At 43.3% G+C, this 6,747-nt stretch overlaps 1 long non-coding RNA gene across 2 annotated transcripts in view; it reads right to left on the bottom strand.

The window, feature by feature from the left end:
- Positions 1-6,385: 6,385 nt before the first annotated feature.
- Positions 6,386-6,747, bottom strand: part of LOC143271024 (uncharacterized) — a 34,260-nt gene continuing 33,898 nt past the window's right edge. For both annotated transcript variants that reach the window (XR_013048286.1, XR_013048285.1), the window contains one exon: positions 6,386-6,665. This is a non-coding gene — a long non-coding RNA (uncharacterized LOC143271024). The remainder of the gene's footprint in view (positions 6,666-6,747) is intronic.

Here is a 6,747-nt window from a genome sequence, read left to right as displayed (position 1 = left end):
AAAAACCAAAAAAAAAAAAAAAAAAAAAAAAAAAAAAAAAAAAAAGAATTAATGCTTGTGTATATATACCAGTTCCCTCACAGCACAAAAGGAATTGATTTAGAAGAAAAAGATGAGGGCAAAGATGGAAAGAATTAGATAGAGTTGAGAGAACAGCAGAAGAGACTGAGAGCAGGAGGGACTGAGAAGAGCAAAGTATAAGAACAGAAAAGAAGCTTTGTAGATAGAATTGAATTTAGAAGAATGAAGTGAGCGGACTAGAGAATTCAGTGTGCTTAGATTCATTTGATAGCTCTTAGATTATGATCCTCAGCTGGTTGTTAGACTCTCACAGACCCTGGGAGGAAGCAATAAGGGCAGGGCCCTTTATTGTTTTCGGTAGAGATGATAGAGATAGAGAAATGATAGATGACTGACAGAGAGATGATAGAGAGATGATGATAGAAATTTATATATATATATATATATATATATATATATATATATATATATATATATATATATATATAGAGAGAGAGAGAGAGAGAGAGAGAGAGAGAGAGAGAGAAGAGAAATAGAAGACATATATATAGAGAACAGCAAACAACTTGCCACAATACTTCAAGATCACTGAGTTCTATCTTGGCCACTTTTGTCAGATATGGGCCTTGGAGCCTTACCTTATAGATCTGGCCTACTAGATCTCACTATATTGAGACACTCTTCCACAAGGTCAAGACCCACTCTCAAAGCATAAGGAGCATACAGGGAAACTAATTTGGGAGTTCCCTCACTAAATACAAGAGTCAGTAGAAACCACAGAAACAGACTCTTGGGTACAGACTGGTCCTGGAGCTAAGTAAAGCACCCCACATATCATGCCAGAAGCATTCTAGATGGTATGTGTGTGGATGACCCTCAGCTGGTACCTTAAATGGGGGTCAAGGCTGGACAATAGTGTGTCTAGGACTGAACTTCCAGAAGCCCACCTCATTATTGAGACTTTCTATACTACCAAACAAAAAGGACTCTTCCCCTTTAATTCCAGGAAGTCATTACAGAGCTTTCAAGTTCTCCATTTCTGCAAAGGTCCAGCTGAAGGAGCACTTTTGATGATGGAAATTGAACTCCCTTGATGTGACTTCTCACTGGCTCAAGGGCACCCACACCTATAGACTGGTCCTAGCACCTTCATCATACATACTTTCCAGGCAAAGTTCCCAAAAAGCATATCAAAGACAAAGATACCAACCTCCTGAGAAGAGAGGACTACAATCTCAGGACTTCCAACTAGATTCACTTACCTGTCCTTCTGAGGGCTGGGCCATAAAGAACTTACAGTTCAGACCAAAAGCCCTTCTGTGTTTGAACTTAGGAATGCCTTTAAGAACTATTAGAGTCAAAATGCTCTGCCACCATGGTGTCTGACCAATATGGCTATGATTCCACTGCAGGATACACCCTTTTAACATACAAACTAACACATATCCCATCTTACACTCAAGTGGAGATGAAACACAGCCTATTTACCACCTGCTAAGAGGGGTACCTGCTTTATCTATAATTCCAGTGGTTGAATTCAGATCAGGTTCCCATATAGGGCAGCCAGGACATGAGAAAGAGGAGTGTTTCTTGAGATTGACACAGGGATTCTGTGGGACTCTTGAGCAAAGTGGCCTAGGGAGGAGTGGCCTCCAAGAATGGCGCCTGCTTATAATAAAACAGTTTTGTACCTATGGGCTTGGCAAAAGGGGCACTAGTAATGAAAGCTGTCTACCTGGCACCTCACCTGTCTCACATCTACCTTCCTTGTTGGCTCAGCTTCATCCTAAGTAACGACTCTGCCTTCTCGATCTTCTCCCTGCTCACTCACTTCACTCACAGGACAAAGATTGTAATCCACACTTGAGTTTATTCCCCGTACCTTGGATTGTGCTGGGGTTTTAATGTTGAACACCTGGATGAGAGGTATAGGACACTGAAATCTAATTGAAGCCCTCATCAAGGACAGCAGATTATCAAGGAAACAAAAAGAAAATCAAAATGCAGAAAAGCCAGCAATAAGCAACTAAATGTGAAGCAGAGAGAACAGAGTGGAAATATCAGCAGGGACAGAGGGAGGGAGCAAAAAAAAGGAGAATAGGAAGGAAGGGATGCAGTGAGGACAGACTGAGGGAGAAAGAAGGGAATGGAGAAATAAAGGAAGGACTGACTGAGAAACAGGTAAGCTCTTGGTGACATTTCTGGAGAACCCAAAGCCCATGTACAGAGTTGAGGATCCCAAGGGCAGTGTTTCATTCTAGGAGTTGAGGGCTAAGTACCGGTGAAAGTTCAAAGAAATAATCATGAAGATGGAGAACATGTAATCACAGACACTTGATCTGTCTCTGATCTTAGATGCTTTGCACACTTATCTGTTCCAGGCTGCTGACTACTGGGTATAGAGCTCCTCCCCTGCCCGACAAACATGGCTGCCACAGGATCTCCAAGCCTGCACTTCCTGTGTAGCTCTGGTTATTACTCTGTGGTACAGCAAGCCTCTAAGATTGGCAATGGTGAGGTGAAGACTAGACAGTTATAATTTCCTGAGTTATGATAAAAGATAAGTTAGATATGAAACCTTAGACTCACACATATAGAATAGATAGGATATCTTCTTTAATTTTACCAAATAGAAATAGACTAGATATTGTAACTGTAATTCTTGCTTGATAATTGTTTTGTTATATGTAATTTTACTATGTTAAACCTAAAACCATCCTTTTTGAAAAAAATGAAAAGGGGAAGTGCTGTGGATATCGCTTTGTGTGCTGTGAATGTGTTGCTCTGATTGGTTAATAAATAAAGTGCTCATTGGCCAGTAGCCAGGCAGGAAGTTAAGGCGGGACAAGCACAGAGGAGAATTCTGGGAACAGGAAGGCTGAATCAAGAGTCGCCAGCCACACACAGAAGAAGCAAGATGTAAAAGTACCAGTGAGCCACATGGCAAATTACAGATTTATAGAAATGGGTTAATTTAAGATATAAGAACTAGATAGCAAGAAGCCTGGCATGGCCATACAATTTATAAGTAATATAAGTCTCTGTGTGTTTACTTGAGTCTGAGCAGCTGCAGGAGCTGCATGGACACAGGAAAACTCCAGCTACAGTGAGGCCCTAATCTGTCAGCTAGACTGGGCTAGTAGCCACTTCAGTCTTTGGACCAGAATACCCCATATATTCCTTAATCCTTCTTGCCAGACTTTTTCAGAGAAAACACACTGAGGTATTAATGGAAACAGTAAAGAAATACTGCTTGATGGCAGCATTGCACCAACAATATCAAGGCACCAGTCTGCCAGGGTCTCGCCCTCCGCCCTTTTCTGATTAAAAAAATAAAAAGTAAACCAATTTGCCATTAGATTCCAAGATGGATGAATTCAGTCTTGGCTTCTTTTAGACAGAGATGGGCCTTGGGGCCTCACTGATTGTATACAGTCCAGGAGGTCACAGACTCCAGTTTTCTCAATCTCACTCCAACACGAGTACATAACATGCTCTTAAGGCCTAAGGACTATAGATGAAAACTAAGTTGGGAATACCCAAATAAGAAGCATGAGTCAGAAAAAGGCACAGAAAGGAAATGTAGGGCAGAAGTTGGACCTTACGGTGAGCACAACACACTATATCCTGCCAAGAACAAGCAAACGAGCCATATGTGCATGACGCTAGGGGCAATCTTGAAGCTGGGTTTCAGGGTAACCTACAGAGGGGCCAGTGCTCCTGTGAGTGTGCAGACATTGTATAGCCATTCTAAAAGCAAGCTCCAGTTCAAGACTGCCTGATATCCTCCTCACATTTACACACCAGACTCCTGACAAGGATAGCACAAAGCACAGAGAGGAAGGTAGGCAGTTGGCACAAGGGAGACAACATGTACCCACAGAGGCTCCAGAAACAGTGATGGATTTATAACAAGGGGAACGAAATGCTGGATTATACAGAGGAAAGAAAGCATGTAGATACTTTTGATGTAGAGTGTCCCAGTTCATGTGGTATGGACGAGAGTCAGAGTAAAAAGGACAGATGTCACCAAAACTCTTTAGGCTTCTTGTCCAGAAACTCCAACTTCTGCATTCTAGGATCTTACTAGTGCATACAAGAAAATACGTTGGGCATTTTCTAAAGCTCACATGAGCTTATGTATTGAGGCACCTCTGCCTCTGATGAAAGATTGGGGTTCCAAGGACCCACAATGGGGACTAGAAAATATCAAAGAAGAACTATTAGTCCATGCAGCTGCTACCAGAGTGTCAGGACCTGGGCTGTATTTCCAAATCATCTATTCTGGCGTTCCCAAAAACTTTATGACCTCATTGTCTGTAATCAGTAGTTCCCTCTACACCACAAGGCAACTGCCAGAGAAGATATTTGCCACTATTTATTTCTTCAAAGGACAGGCTCTCTTGTCCATGGACCTTTCTTTACCATGCACATGCAGCCAGGTACAGATGTCTGTAAGCCTCCATTCACAAAAAGGAAAGCTGTCTGATGGTATTTACATAGACCCAAGAGCACCAGGACACATAACAGAAAACCCAGTCCACTTGGCTTCTACCAGGATGCCAGATGACACCAGAAAGCCAGCACACCAGCACACTTTCCTTACGCAGTCCCTTGGTGTTACATTTGGGACAAACTCAAAAGAAATCCACAATTTCATCTTGTTTTCTCCTCGGGATCTGAACACATGGAGAAGGACAAAGTCAGTGTAGACATCATGAGAATTAGTGTGGTTTTTAATAAACATACACCTACCTATGCACATACACAAACTCTCTCCCTCATAACATGTCTTTCACATTACAAGTATACAGGAAGTATAGAAAATGATGTAGAGAGGACAGAATGGATCTGTGACCATGGGATGAAGGAGGGAGTCAAAAGGAGAAGAGGAAAGAAGGAAGGGAAGGAGGAAGTGTGGTTGGTATATTGTGCACCTGAATAAACTTGTCTGGGGGTCAGAGAACAAAACAGCCAGTGTATTAAACATAGAGATCAGGTAGTGGTAGCACATGCCTTTAATCACAGCACTAGAGATCTCATGTCTTACTTGGGAAAGACACAAGCCTTTAATCGCAGGAAGGGATGGCAGGAAGCAGAAAGGTATACAAGGAATGAGGACCAGGAACTAGAGGGTTTTTTTTTTTTAAGGATTAAGGCTTTTGGCAAGCAGTTCAGCTGAGATCAATTCGGGTGAGGACTCAGAAGCTTTCAGTCTGAAGATTCATAGAAAAAAGATCTGCTGAAAATTTGATGAGGTGAGGTTAGCTGTGGCTGGTTCTGTTTCTCTGATCTTTCAGCATTCAACCAAATACCTGGCTCCGGGTTGTTGTTTTTTTTTATTAATAAGACCTTTTAAAATTCATACTTAAGTAAGCACAGATTGAGGGAGGAAGAATGGAATGAGAAAGGTAAGATAGACTGCTAAATATGCAAACTCTTGTTGGGATTTCTGGGATCCTCAAGCCCATTAACAGAGGACAGAATCCCCAAAGCAGCATCTATTCCAGGAAATGAGGAGTAGGCATAGATGTGGGTTCAGAAAAACTATCATGAAGCCAGAGCCTCTGCTGTCCCCACAGCAACGTGTGCTGTCTCCACTCCTTGATGGTGGTAGAAGGGAATGAGTGAGCGCCAGCACATTGCCCACATGTCTCCTCCTAAGCAGCTGACTCCTGGGAAGAAAGGACTTTAGCACTCTGACAAACATGGCTACCCCAAGAAATCCGAGGCTGCACTTCCTGTTTAGCTCTGGTTAGTGTTCTGGGACATGGGGAGCCTCGGAAACTGGCAAGGGAGCACCCCCGCAGATCACATGGACCCCGGCTTGCCCCAGAACTGGCCAGCTACCTGAAGCCACCTTCACTTCAGTCCTGGGACCAGAGTCTCCATGCATAGTCACGCCCACACCCTGGGTCCTGCTGAGAAACAGCACGCTGAGGTGTTGACAAAAGAAGGAAAGCAAATCCGCTTGATGGCAGTGTTGTACTAAGAAGACAATGGTGCCCATATTCCAGGGTCTATCCCTCCGCCCTTCTCTGAGGGAAAAAAAAAGCCAACTTGCCAGTAGACTATAAGATGGTTGGTTTCAATTGTGTCCTTTTAGGCCTTTCTGTATTAATCCTGCATGGCAATCTCCCCCTAAAAACACACACACCATTACACTACAGGGAGACACTCCATCATAAGTGCCTGTCACATGCTCAAGGCATAGACAACATAAGGGAAACTAAATTGGAAAATGCACCACTAGATGCAAGAGTCAGGAGAAGGTATAGAAAGGAAACTTTGGGCATAAACTGGGACTAGGGATGAACACAGCAAGCTCTCATAGCCCAGCAGAAAGTCTGACTGGCAGGGATGTGCATGATGCTCAGCTCACATCTTGATTCTGGGTGCCAAGGGTAGCCAATATGGATTCAAGTGTCCCATGGCTGTGTAGACACTCGATAACCATGACATAACTAAGCTTCAGGTTCTATATTACCTTACACCTCCTCCCAACACTCACACACCAGGCTCATGACTGGGAAGGTGCATAGGACAGAGGAGAAGTTGGGCCATTGGCACAGGGGAGACAACACCTACCCACACTGGCTGTAGGACCAGGAATGGATTTATACCATGCAGAGGTAGATGCCAGGCTGTACAGAAGACAGAAAGCACACAGATAGTTTCCATGTTGAATGTCCCAGTTCCTGGGCCATGGGCAAGAGTCAGAATAGA

Source organism: Peromyscus maniculatus, chromosome X (assembly GCF_049852395.1).
Source record: "Peromyscus maniculatus bairdii isolate BWxNUB_F1_BW_parent chromosome X, HU_Pman_BW_mat_3.1, whole genome shotgun sequence".
Lineage (NCBI taxonomy): Eukaryota > Metazoa > Chordata > Mammalia > Rodentia > Cricetidae > Peromyscus > Peromyscus maniculatus.
This window is presented reverse-complemented; position numbering and strand designations above follow the sequence as displayed.